This window comes from Enhydra lutris, unplaced genomic scaffold (assembly GCF_002288905.1).
Source record: "Enhydra lutris kenyoni isolate GAN:26980312 unplaced genomic scaffold, ASM228890v2 scaffoldscaffold3, whole genome shotgun sequence".
In the NCBI taxonomy this organism is placed as follows: Eukaryota; Metazoa; Chordata; class Mammalia; order Carnivora; family Mustelidae; genus Enhydra; species Enhydra lutris.
In genome coordinates this window covers 75,270,138-75,284,506 of record NW_019154087.1, presented here as the reverse complement: position 1 = coordinate 75,284,506, position 14,369 = coordinate 75,270,138, and the positions used below count along the sequence as shown (strand labels likewise).

Below are 14,369 nucleotides of genomic sequence, written 5' to 3'. Positions count from 1 at the left end.
GACGATCTTAACTATCAAACTTATGACAATAGCATATATGGGCAAAACCAGCTCTCAAGGGCCCGTGGTTCTTCCCCACTCCGCTCATGACTTTACTTCATTCAGTTGTCAAGGGGCTTTCCAATCAACAGGAAAAGAAGGACCAAACACGGAGGCATGGGTTTGCTTACATGTAGTCTGTCTCTCCGTGGCAGGTTTGACAACACACAAATGAATTGGAGGAGGGGAAGGAACCAGGAGGAGGGTGAAGGGCACATCCTAAGAGTGGCTTTATGTGCAAGCAGCCATTAGAGGAAGGTGATTTGAAAGCAGAAGGTCCCAAACCCACTGGCACGAATGTTACAGCGTCATTTGGCAGCAGTGAAGGGAAGGTGGCATTGTCCTCACTGCGTGCCTCGATCACCCTCCTGAGGGGCCTCCTGCAGGAAGCTTTTAAACCCTTCTCCTATGCCACCAAGAAGTGTGACCTTTCTGCGAGGAAACTATCATATAAGTCAATGAGATCTTTCTAGAGGCCAGGGTTCTAGCTCGGAGGAAGACATCAGTCACAGGGCCTGTCCCCTGTGATGTCTGAGCCAGGAGTCCCTCTGGGGTATTATTTTCACTTCCCATTTGCTGGTTCTCAGAGGCCACTTGACTTGTTTGACAGGGTGGAGCAAAGGAACCTGGGAAGATTTATTTGACCAGGAAGACAGAGTAAGAACTGGCTCTTTTCTCTGACAGCCCAGGAGACAAGCAGCTGCAGCTAAGATAAGGCTCTGGCAGAAATCAAGGTACAAGGGACACCCCACTTTACCTCCCCCACACCTGTGATCGAGCCACCAGGCCTGGTTATCAAGACAGTTGGAAACAGGTGTTGTCCCACCAATCTCAGCCTCTGACAATTGCCAACAATGAGCCCTCTGTACTTCACTGAGCCCTGACCCACTTGAAGAAATACCTCTGCTTTGTACATCTAGCTGACACTGGTGGTGAAGTCTTCCCAGGAGTCATTCTTGGAGCAGAAAGAGCATCCCATGTTGACCCATGTTCTCATGACATGGGAAAGCTGCATTCACCCCTTGGCAGCTCAGGAGAAGTCAATCTTTTTTGTGCCAGCAGTCCCAACCCCTCCTGAGTTGACGAAATCTGATGAAAGATCTTTGCAGAAATGATCTTTGCAGAGGGTTGCTCATGTCCTCCACAAAAGCTTGCATGCAAGTGTTTTGTTCTTTGTTTTAAGATTTTATTTGCTGGAGAGCACAAGTGAGCACCAGCAGAGAGAGCAGCAGAGGGAGAAGCAGATTCCCTGCTAAGCAGGGAGCCTATGTGGAGCTCAATCCCAGGACCCTGGGATCCTGACCTGAGCCGAAGGCAGAGGCTTAAACAACTGACCCACCCAGACGCCCCCCTTGCATGCAGGTTTAAGAAGCTCATAAGCTCCAGGAAACTCATCAGAGGTCTATGGTCTCCAAAAGTTAGGTCACCAGCAGCTGGAACTGGTGCAGGGACATGACCCTTGTAGGGAGAACGTCTCTATCCAACACCACGCACACCCCTCCTGCCACCAAGCACACAGCAGGATTCCCTGGGTATCTAGACCTACTTTGAAAGGCTCAAGACTCAGGAAATCCCAGGAGGCAGGCTCTTCTCCACTTGTCCCTGCTTTGCAAAGCCAGATGCAGACAGGATGCTGATCTGTGGTTTGAAACTGATATAGTCAGCTTCTCATCAGCAGTGTGCTGGGGCCAACTTGTACAGGTTTGTGGGAGTCAACTGCTAAATTTGGGGGAATTTTGTGAGCCATTTGCTAAGCACATCACTTTTCAAAATTAAACCATACAAAATTAAAATTACATAAAATCTAAATTATATAAAATATAATTAAGTGAATTATTCTAGAAATGAAGGTAATAAACACTTAAATGTCACCATTCCCTGGTTATTTCACTACATTTCGCTATTATCTCTGCTCTTGAGGTTGTTTACATCAGTCACATCTGTGGGATGGAAATGCTGTCTGACTGTGTGACTACTGGGTGTCTCTTCCCAGCCCCTTGTGCAGCCAGGTCACGCGAGCAGCTTGAAGTTGGCTCTCTAGGAGTGTTTACACCACAGGAATAGGCAGGAGTTTTAAACCTGGAGCTGATTTGTTTTTGTTGTTGTTGTTGTTGATTTTCTGGACTTAATACGGTGACGGAAAAAATGCCCATAATGTAGGTTCAACTTTAAAATGTGTCCTGTTCATAGCCGTTAACAGCACAAAAAAACTAAGAAAAATTTTTTGAGTAATTAAAAACTATTATCCAATTTAGCAAAGAAGCCAGTGACGTCGCTGTCTATGCCCAGCATGCATGGCTGATATGTCTGTCACTTTGGTCTTCTTAACATAAATGAAACTATCAAGGACATCCATGCCACCCCTCTACTTGGGTGTCAACTGAAACCACAGCTTGACCATGAACACAAGAATTTGGCGAAAGTCAGCAAAAGCACTCTATGGTGAATCGATGTCTCTATGGTATCCATAATAAAGAATATTGCATATTTTGTTACTATTTGTGAATTATGTGTTACATATTCTTTATACCAGTATAGTTTATAATTAATACATGTGTATATGTGTGTATATTTGTTTCCGGAAAGCTGGTTGTTGAACGTTTACCAGCATTACCAGCATACCACTGCTCTCAGTCTATAAGATACCTATCTTAACCTAATCTCCTCCATCTCCCCCACCCAACGTTGCACTGACAGATGCCAGGGAACCCATTAGACAGACAGATACCACAACATGGAAATGATTCCTTTCCACGTGAATGCATAGGGAAAAGAGATTTGAGCCTTTCCCATATAGCCACCCAAACAAAATCATGAAATGGATTATCACTTTTACTCCCATCTCCAAATGCAATCTTTAAAAAAAATAATAAATTTCTTTGGGGGCAACTGGTTGGCTCAGTGGCTTTAACGCCTGACTCTTGATTTCAACTCAAGTCGTGATCTCTGGATCTTGAGGTCAAGCCCCGCGTCAGCCCCATGCTGTGCATGGAGGCTCCTTAAGAATCTCTCTCCCTCCTCCTTTGCCCCTTCCCCACCCCAACCCTCCCAACTCATGTGCCTCCTCAACCTGAGCACGTGTTCTATAAGTAAGTAAATAAATAAATAAATAAATTTCTTTTAAAAAATCTGATTGTATTGTAAAAATGGCAGGAATAAAAGGAATTGTTTTTTAATTACATAACTTTTATTACTTTTACTAACATATTGATTATAAATTATTAACAGAAACAGTATTTTTGTAGATGTTTATTTACACCTTCCAGGTTCCCTCTGAAAGAGTTACAATAGTACAAAGGTACAAACAAATTTGTACAAAGTATTTTACAGACCTCAGAAAACTTTGCTTAGGAATAAAGGGAATCTTTTTTTTTTTTTTTTAACATATAATGTATTATTTGCCCCAGGTGTACAGGTCTGTGAATCATCAGGTTTACACAATTCACAGCACTCACCATAGCACATACCCTCCCCAACATCCATAACCCAGCCACCCTATCCCTCCCCACCCACCCCCTCAGTTTGTTTCCAGAGATTAACAGTCTCTTATGGTTTGTCTCCCTCCTGATCCCATCTTGTTCCATTTTTTCCCTCCCTAGCCCCCACGACCCCCGCCCTGCCTCTCAAATTCCTCATATCAGAGAGATCATGTGATAATTGTCTTTCTCTGATTGGCTTATTCTGCTCAGCATAATACACTCTAGTTCCATCCATGTCATTGCAAATGGTAAGATTTCGTTTTTGTTTCTGTTTTTTGTTTTTTGGATGGCTGTATAGTAAGAAATAAAAGGAAAACTTAACATGAAATAACTATGTATAATCTTTGCTACAATACAAGGTGGAATATCTAAAAATAGGTAGTGTAACAAGCTGTTTACGCACCTATAATAGACTCACAGCTGAGCATTTCGCCATAGGTTGACCCCTTTGGCAAAACAAACAAAAAAGGAATTGGTTTCTGTTTTGTACACAGAAAGGGAACTAATTCTTATGGAGCACCCACACCAGGCACCAAGCTCTTTCAAAAATGCTATTCTGTTTTTGTTTATTTATTCATTTTCTGGGGCTTCCAAAAAGATTTGAAGCCACTTATGAAAGCAAACATGAAACAAATAGAAGAGAAAAAGAGATGAAGAAATGAAGACCAAAGGATAAATTAGGGTAGAGAAACAATTTTGAGGGTAAAGCTGGTTACAAAGAAATACAGACCATAAGATGGGGCTACCCAATTGCTAGTGGTTAGATGCAAATTAGGCTCTAAGTGTCCTGTAGTCCAAAGCACAGAGTGGGTAATCATCAGTTGGAGGAAAAAGTGTCTTTAGGATATCCATTGCTCCAGAGAAGCATGGATTTCCCAAGTCTGGAGCCTGACAGAAATTCTCCTGCAACTCTTAGGGTAGTTCTGAGAGGAATGGTGAACAGCGGTCTTAGTGGCATCACAGTAACAATGACACAGTTCCCTACCTTACTTCTTACAGCAACCTTAGGCTCATGCCTAGGACGACATGCCCTCACCAGGAAAGTGTGCCTGATCCTGATTCTGGAATGCAATCCCTTGAACACCCCATGCATCTTGGACCGACTAGCTTGATGGTGGGGAAGGAAGGGGAGGGGGGCACACCCAAAATATCTGGATTCATTTCTCAGTCATATTAAATGCATTTCCTCTTTGAGAAACATAACAAAACCATGGTCTCTCTTCTGAAACTTCAAAATAAACATTGTACATAAAAACTAATTTAAAAAGTTACAACGTGCAAAGTGCTCTTTGCAAACTATAGGGACTCTTCTGGTGATCCTCACATTGAGAACTAGATAGAATCTAGGTGGAAATATTGTATACTTTTCAGTTTCAACTGTTACTAACAAATAAAGAAGTAAGACTCCAGGGTAAAATTAACCTACCTGAGTTATGTCAGTATGGACTGAGGTTGAACTACTGTTATTTCATTTGGTGACATTTGGTGACTTGCCCAAGGTCACAGTCAGAAAGCTGCAGGGCAACACCTTGAACTGAAGCGCTCTGGTCCACAGGCTGGCCATCCAACCTCTATCCTAGAGAACCTTTCAGCTGTAGCTGCCTTGTGGTATTCCTATGCCCACGTTTTTTCTAATTCCTGGGATCCACAATACACTGAGAGCTAAAATTAAATTATTATTACTAAATATTGGATGTGTTGATTCCAGATATTTGGAGTTGGTGGATCTTTTTGGGAATGTGATAGAAGCCAGGCATGCTTGGTGTGGGAGTGTACATGTGCATAAAACCTTGCAGACAAGTTCAGAGAGCTCCTAGACCCCATGAAACTCATCAAGGGTCTGCGGTCTTGGAGGTCTGAACTCCTGACTTCATCCATTAAGCGCAGACCACCTCGTATCTTTTAGACACTACAGAAACCTGCACAAACATTTCCTGAGCCCGAGCAACCCTGAGAGTGAGGACTTCCTTAAACTCTGTACCCCAGGTGACTCGCTCGCTTCACCCGGGTCGTAACCTAGCAGTTCAGATACCAAGGTATGTGAAGAAGTCCACAGAAAGAGGTAAGGACAAGGCACCCAAGAGAACCTCTTTATATGACATGGTTTTGAGTATCAGCCCTCTGGTGAGAAAGCACACAGTGGCCTGTGGTGAGCCGAGGTCCTGCAGGGTAAGCAGGGACCAATGCAGAGCCTCTTCTATGCTCTAATCATCCTGCTCTATCTAGTTCTCATATCTGGGCTTAAAGTTGAGTGCACCTGCTCCCAACTTACAGAGACCTGGGTCCTTTGCTCACGCTCATCTAGCTGGAAGTGGCAGAACCAGGTCCTAGAGAAAAACTGGCTGGCCCCAAGGCCCATCGTCTTCCTCTGGACGATACTGCACCTTGCAGCTAGCGGAACACACCAGAGATCTAGTGACAACCACCTTCTTCCACAAGGGCCCCCATTAAAACCCTGGGTGTGGTGATGGCACCAAAGCTCACTGTGCCTAAGGGTGGTCACCATGCCTAAGGGTGGTCACTGTGCCTAAGGATGGTCATTAAGTCTTACATGCATTTCTGCCTTCAAGCTTTCTTCCTCCTTGCCCTTGTTCCTTTCCCTCAAGAACCATTTCACAGGGCATCCACCCTGCTCCAGATACCTTCCTGTGCTCTGGGACCCAGGGGAGGATGTAAGAGGCCCACCTCCCTATTCTGGGGAAGTACAGATCCAGAACTCCTGCAAACAAGGAGCCCTCAGCATCTGTTGGAAGTTCACGGGGACACAGGGATGGATTTGGGCACTGGGGACAGAAGAGAAGGCAGTGGCTTTGGTCCCAGGAGTTAGAACAGGTGGGACTTGCCCTGATGAGAAGGTAGGGAGGGGGCCCCAGGCTGAGGGAACAGGAGGAGCATGGTCTGGACCTTTCCAGAGCAGCACGGGGCTGACTTAGACAAAGCAGATGGGCTGGTAGTGGGGGAACAGGAGCTGTGACAGGAAAAGGACCCGAGACCCAGTGGTAATCGCTGCTCTCCCTTCTGATCTTCATCTAACTGTTCTGATTTTCATCTAAGTGCTGTCTTCCTACAGCTTCATGATTCTTTCTTCTTTCTCTAATCTGTCTGGGACATCACCCATGAACCAGAGCACACCTGCTCTGCTGGGCCTGTTGGGTGGGTGGGGGTGGGTAAGGGATGTATTGGAGGGGTGGGGTCAGGTTGCTCTGGCTCCACTGCTACCTCCCCACACACGTGACCCTTACAAGCAAGGATGCTGGCCTCTGGCGGCTCTGTTTGGCTGCTGCAGACTTGAGGGTGGCACAGTGGGCTCCCAGGGAATTGGTTCCCAGCTTGGCTCACAGCTTCTTGGCTGGCCACAGGTTCTGTGGGGATGACTGGGCCCAGAGGACAGCAGATTCCATCCTGGTATTCCACACAGGGTCAGGGCCCTCACTTGCCTCTGTTCTGGCCTTCTGCTTCATCACCAAGGAGGAGGTCAGGTTTGGGTGTACTTAGAGGACTGTGAGCCTGAACCAGCACAGTGAGCACTGCTGGGCAGACAGAGGAGGGGGCACTTGGCCCTAAAGCCCCTGACATGCAGTAAGGGCTCAAAAACTGTTCTGAATAAAAGAATACATGAATGATGAGAAATGCCACAAAGAGAAAGAAATATAAGGCCATCTGAGTGGCTCAGCTGGCTAGGCCTCTGCTTTCGGCTCACGTCATGATCTTAGGGTCCCAGGATTGAGTCCTGCATTGGGCTCTCTGCTCAGTGGGGAGTCTGCTTCTTCCTCTCCCTCTGTGCGCTCTCTCTCTCTTAAATAAGTAAATAAGTAAATAAATAAATAAATAAAATCTTTAAAAAGAGAGAGAGAAATATAGAACTTTCTAGGACTAAGGTGGGGGTTGGGGGAGACAATGGTAAAAAATGCAAAAGGCCTGTTGTGTTCCAGAAAGTTCAAAGAGAGGGCAGGAACCACCATGTCATGGATTCCAGTTTTCCCAAAGCAGGCTCACCTTTTGACCACATCTGCTCTGAGGCAGGATGAGTATAATCTTTTTTAGCTTTTTATTTTGGAATAATTTTAGGTTTACAGAAAAGTTACAAAGATAGCCTGGAGACTTCATATATACCCTGCACTCCGTTCCCCCTAATATTACTGTCTTACTTAACCAAGGTACATTTGCCAGAACGAGGAAACCCGCATTGACACAATGGTATTAAACTCCAGACTTTATTTAGATTTTACCTATTTTTTCATTAATGACTTTTTGCCCCTAGGACCCACTCCAATCCCAGATGTGAGTTTTGAATTTAGTTGTCATGTCTCCTTACTCTCCTCTGACGTGTAACAGTTCCCCCATATTTCCTCCTTTTCCATAACCTTGACAATGGCAAAGGTCAAGTATTCTGTAGATTTTCCCTCACTTTGGGTTTGTTTGATGTTTTTTCATGATGAGATCAGGGCTAAGGGTTTGGGGGAAGAACAGCACAGAGGGGAAGTACTTTCTCTTTGCACCATAACCAAAGTTATATAATACAACACGACTTATCCCTCGAGACATTAACCTTGATTCACCTGATTCAGGTTGTGTCTGCCAGCATACTCCATTATGGAGTTACTGTTCTTCCGTTTCCATATTTTATTCTAACTCCCTTCAGCACCAAAGGTGAGGGGAATCAAACTCCATCCAGGAAGGAGAAGTATCTACATATATCATGCACAATTTTTCTCTCTAACTGTGGCAGCACGATGATAACCATTCTATAGTCCTTTGATTGTGTGGACAGTTGAAGGTGAAAGCAGTGGCCAATTAGCAAATGACTGGAACAGTTGTCAAAGCCCTAGAATTTTAAAACCCCTCCCAAAATGTGTTGTCAACTGTTCATTCCTTCTCAGAAACTGATCGCTTAGCCCAAAAAGTAATCATTAAACCTATTCTATCACACTACCCCTGATGTCTGAAAAATGGAAAACCTTGTTTAAAAACAAGCAAAATATAAAGAGGGCAACAATCAGTCATTTGCCTTGAGCCAGACACTCCCCATACATCCCTGCTAGCCTCTGCCGCGTCTGCCTCTTAGGTACCATTACCCTTGTTTATAGAGATGCTGAATAACTTGCCAGGAGCCCCATGGCCGGTATGCATGTGCCCACCCCCTTTCCTACCCCACAGTCTTCTCCTGTCTTTCCTCTGTGGCACATTCACTGGCTTTTCCAGCTTAGAAAGCCCAAGAAACAAGATATCCCTGGATGGATGAGCTTTTATAAATCAAAAACAAAACAAAACAAAGATGCAGTCTTACCTTGGTAAGGCTCAGTAGCTTGTCACCATAGCTTTTTCAATCCCAGCACCCTCGTGATGCTGCAGCCTTCTAGTTATAACCAGCAATTCCTGATACAATCCCAAAGAAAAAGCCCATCGTGGTTGTCTCAATCGGCTCCCGTAGCTCGTGGCTTCCTGCTGGCGGCAAGCACCAGCAGAGGTGGCATGCTCCCCAGTCTGTGGTCAGAGCTTCACCAGCTTCCTCCAAGGAGCCCCGCCCCTCCCATGGAACACTTTGAAGGCGTCTGTGGATTCACTGGGTCCAATGGGCACCACTGACCCAGAAAAGCCTGGGAGGAAGGACCACAAGCAGCTGGTCTTTCTCAGACCCTGGGCCACACTGGTTCCAATGACCCTCTGCTACTAGAAAGTTTTCTCATGGGGGTTTGGTTTAATGACATGGGTGGTGCTTTCCCGCACCAGACTTGGCAGAGTTAGTAAACCTCCAAGCTAACTCTACAAGGTATTTCTCTCTGCCTTGCAGCATTTATCTGCAAGACAAGAAAGAGGTTGGTCTCTGCTGTCTTTTGCCATCTGTGTGAGCCTGGGAAGCTGTTCTCTCAGCCTTGTTGATTTTGTCTTGTCTTCTGAATAGTGCTGATAATACCTAGCCCAGAGATACCATGGGCACAAATGACAGAATGGGTGTGACGGGCACAGAATTGCCTCTCAACAAATGCTAATTCTCATTTAAAAAAAAAATAGCAGTCTAAGCAGTCATTGATTCTGATCACAGAGCCTCTTCCATTGTCCCACTGTACTTGCTCCTCTCCTGCCTTTATGTCTGGGAACATTGGCAGGGATGGAGTTCAGACAGGCTTGCTTCTACTCCTGGCCTGGAACCACAGACCAGAATCTCAGTTTCCTCATGGATTTTAGGACTAAGACAGTAATTTGCTGTGAGTTTTGGGTAAGAAAGAGCTTTTTGCAGATGTTCATAGCAACAACCGCAGCAACATGGAGTTTTTGGGTTCCATGGCTCTTTGAAAACAACCTACCTGATTTCCCCAAAAGTTTTTTGCACAGTAAATGGATTAACGCATAAAAATTTGTATTACAGTGTTTAGTACATAATAAACTCCACATAACTTGTAGCTGATGTGAATACGTCTAATCTAAGTCCCAAACCTAATCCTTAACACTGCTTTTTCTTCTTCTATCCTTGGTAGTGAAGAGCCTGGAACAGTGTCCCGAACGAGTTGTGCTCAGTGAATCATAGCTCTTATTAATTTATTATTATATTCATCTCCTGACACCTGAGAGTCCGATCTAAGCATTAAATACAACTTGAAAGAATCCCAAACTCCTTAAACTCTTGATCTAAAGACTTGCTGACTTGAGATGAGATTATTTAGCTTTGTTATTTCAATTCAATTAACACAACAAATAACCAACCAACCAACCAACAAATAACGTTTTGTGAACGTTTGCTCTGTGTTAAGCACATGCCAGAGGCTCAGGGTTGAGGTATAAATAAGCATGATCTTCCCTTGAGGGAGTCAGCCTAGGGAGACTGGAAAGGATGTCTGGTAGATAGACATAATAATGCGGGGTGGGAAATGGGGCCACAGAATCCCAACAAGGCACAGTATTAGAACAGGGGCAGAAGCAATAGGAACATCAGGGATTATTAGAAGAAGTTACCAAGCAGATGGCTTTGAACATGGTTTGTGACTAAGAATCTTTCAAACTCTCAGAGGCAGATACTTAGGTTGAATCTTTTACTGAACAAGCATCCAAATGATGCTGCCTGAGTTATGTACCATTATGTCTAATTAAATAAATGACTAAATAAGTGACTTTTGGACAAATTATATACTTGCACCTGAGCACATTAAAAGTGTAGTGGGAGCAGGAAATCTACCTTCCTAAGGAGAAAATCTATTTTCCTCTGACTCTGGCTCATCTGTTCAAAATTGGAGCTCAAGGGGAGGTGAATGTCTGCAGGAAAGGGAGGGTAAGCTAGCCTTTGTGTGGTCTGGAAAAAAAGTGTCACCTTTCTATCTATGTCCAATAAACAGGGGTCGGAAAAAAAACAAAAATGGATTCTAGCAGCCACTCAGAAAAGAACGAGGAAATGACCTTGCTCTTGGGTTTCACTTGTCTGAGCAGAAGTGAAAGTTAATTTCAGCCATTTTCACCCTCACGGAGTCATAGAATCCATGAGAAAGGCAGAGAGGAGATGGGGGCAGGACCCAAGGGAGAAGACAGGAAGCTATGAAATGTGTAAGGTGAGGCTAGGAGTATCCTTTTTAGACACGTTTGTTAAAGAACCTTAGAGAGGGCTCTTATGGCTACACTGAGATTGGACTCTGAAACCCCAGTTTAATGTTCAGCCTCATTGGCTCTCCCATTTATTTTTGCACTTTTGAGGTGACTTATGCAAAATTTAGAGCTCTCCTTCCATGTTGGTTGCGCCAACCTCTTGACACCAGTACATTTCTGATCAAAATCAAAACCAAGGGCAGTAAAATATTTGAGTAGAAGAAACATTAAAGTAATCTAGTTGAAAATTCACTGGAGGAGTGATGGTGTGAGAAGCAATCACCCTTTGAAGAAAACAAGCAAAAAACTAGACAAAGATGTCAAAACCAACCATTTCAGGGCACTAGAAAATGACCAAAGCCAAACAACAAATGAAGAAATGTTTAATCTTGAAAAACTGCTACTGCATTAGAATGGCCATGAGTTTGTGGTCTTCTTGCTTACAGGTTCAACCCCCTCCTCCCACCCCTTAGCCTGAGTCGTGAGAATCACAGCTTTTCCAATGGGAATGAATAGTGAGCTTGGTTTGAGAGCTGTTAGTTAGTGAAAACCAGTTGGCTTACCAGCTAGTGGTGACAGCTATGTCTGTGATGGGGAGATGAAAATCTGCAGTTTTATGGGTTAAAGGTCATGGAATCAGTTCTAGATAAGAAGTGAAAATCTGCAGCTTTACTTGCTTGAGGTTATAGCTTCTGTTCCGAGTAGGCAGAAAATCACCCAGAAAGATAACGGCGGAGATCCTGAAAGTAAGAGAGTCATGAAAGGGCTGAGCTAATAAACACTCTGTACCTCTTTTACTGACTGATATAATATGCATGAGTTGGGAAGAACCAAGAGAGAGAAGCAGAAAGTGAAAACTAAGGGAAACCTAAGGGCTAACGGTAGATTTGAATTTGTTCCTCCAACCACATAAAGTTGAGATAGCAGAAGGTGGAAGGTTTGCTTTTTCAAAGTGTCTGAGCATAACTTACATTCAAATAACTGCCTGACTATTAAACAATGCAGAACCAGGGGATACCCTTAGAAAGCCAGAGTAAAAAACAAAGTAGAAAAAAAAAAACCAAAGTAGAAGACTAAGAGATTAAAAACTGCACAGTGATATTAGGTGCTGCACACCATAGAGGAAAACAATCGAGGTGTAGATAAGTTAGTAAAACAAAACAAAACAAAAATCAATAACTTTCAGGAAAATAAAACAGAATTCAGAGTCACTACAATATCTAATTTTCAACTAAAAATTATCATACATGCCAAGAAACAGGAAACTGTGACCAGAAAAAAAAAGTCACTAGATTCTGATTCCAAATGGGCCCAGATGTTCAATTTAGCCGACGAACCTCAAAGCAAATGTTATAGTTATGTTCAAGGAATTAAAGGACAATATGCTCAAAAAATGAAAGGAAATTACATTAAAGAGCCAACAAAAATAGAATCTCAACAGAGAAGTGGAAATTCTAAAAAAAAGAATCAATGGAGTAGAGAGCCCAGATATGGACCCTCAACTCTATGGTCAGTTAATCTTCGACAAAACAGGAAAAAATATACAGTGGAAAAAAGACAGTCTCTTCAATAAATGGTTCTGGGAAAACTGGGCAGCTATATGTAGAAGAATGAAACTCGACCATTCTCTTACCCCATACACAAAGATAAACTCAAAATGGATAAAAGACCTCAACGTGAGACAGGAATCCATCAGAATCCTAGAGGAGAACATAGGCAGTAATCTCTTCAATATCAGCCACAGCAACTTCTTTCAAGATATGTCTCCAAAGGCAAAGGAAACAAAAGCCAAAATAAACTTTTGGGACTTCATCAAAATCAAAAGCTTCTGCACAGCAAAGGAAACAGTCAACAAAACAAAGAGGCAACCCACGGAATGGGAGAAGATATTTGCAAATGACAGTACAGACAAAAGATTGATATCCAGGATCTATAAAGAACTCCTCAAACTCAACACACACAAAACAGATAATCATATCAAAAAATGGGCAGAAGATATGAACAGACACTTCTCCAATGAAGACATACAAATGGCTATCAGACACATGAAAAAATGTTCATCATCACTAGCCATCAGGGAGATTCAAATTAAAACCACACTGAGATATCACCTTACACCAGTTAGAATGGCCAAAATTAGCAAGACAGGAAACAACATGTGTTGGAGGGGATGTGGAGAAAGGGGAACCCTCTTACACTGTTGGTGGGAATGCAAGTTGGTGTAGCCACTTTGGAGAACAGTGTGGAGATTCCTCAAGAAATTAAAAATAGAACTTCCCTATGACCCTGCAATTGCACTACTGGGTATTTACCCCAAAGATACAGATGTAGGGAAAAGAAGGGCTATCTGTACCCCAATGTTTATAGCAGCAATGGCCACGGTCGCTAAACTGTGGAAAGAACCAAGATGCCCTTCAACGGACGAATGGATAAGGAAGATGTGGTCCGTATACACTATGGAATATTATGCCTCCATCAGAAAGGATGAATACCCAACTTTTGTAGCAACATGGACGGGACTGGAAGAGATTATGCTGAGTGAAATAAGTCAAGCAGAGAGAGTCAATTATCATATGGTTTCACTTATTTGTGGAGCATAACAAATAGCATGGAGGACATGGGGAGTTAGGAGAAGGCATTTGGGGGAAATTGGAAGTGGAGGTGAACAATGAGAGACTATGGACTCTGAAAAACAATCTGAAGGGTTTGAAGAGGTGGGGGGGGTGGGAGGTTGGGGGAACCAGGTGGTGGGTATTAGAGAGGGCATGGATTGCAAGGAGCACTGGGTGTGGTACAAAAACAATGAATACTGTTATGCTGAAAATAAATTTAAAAAACGATTTAAAAAAAATCAATGGATTTTCTAGAGCTGAAAACTATAAAACTAACATTGAAAATTCACTAGATAGGTTCAACAGCAGATCTGAGATGACAGAAGAAAGAGTTTGAATTTGAAGAGAGAGCAATCAATAGTAATCCAATCTAAAAGATACCAAAAAAAATTAAGAAAAATGAACAGAGTTTTAGAAACCTGCCAGACAATGTAAAGTGTTCTAGTATAAATATAATAGGAACCCCAAAGGAGAGGAAAAAGAAAAGGCACAGAAAAATAATTTGAAGAAAACGTAGTTGAAATTTCTCCACCAACAGTAAATAACACTTGCTCAAAGTGTTTGTGTCTCCCCAAATTTCATTCGGTGAAACCTAATGCCCAGAATGATGGTATAAAGAGGTGGGGCTTTGGGGGGGTGATTAGGTCAAGAGAGCGGAGCCTCATGT

The 14,369-nt window shown here is 43.2% G+C and overlaps 1 protein-coding gene across 2 annotated transcripts in view; it reads right to left on the bottom strand.

Moving 5' to 3' along the window:
• LOC111154657 (tyrosine-protein kinase Blk-like) overlaps positions 1 to 9,154 on the bottom strand; it is a 66,586-nt gene extending 57,432 nt beyond the window's left edge. For both annotated transcript variants that reach the window (XM_022514449.1, XM_022514459.1), the window contains exon 1: positions 8,806 to 9,154. The gene's annotated coding sequence lies outside the window, so the exon portion shown is untranslated. The remainder of the gene's footprint in view (positions 1 to 8,805) is intronic.
• Between the last annotated feature and the right edge of the window lie 5,215 nt (positions 9,155 to 14,369).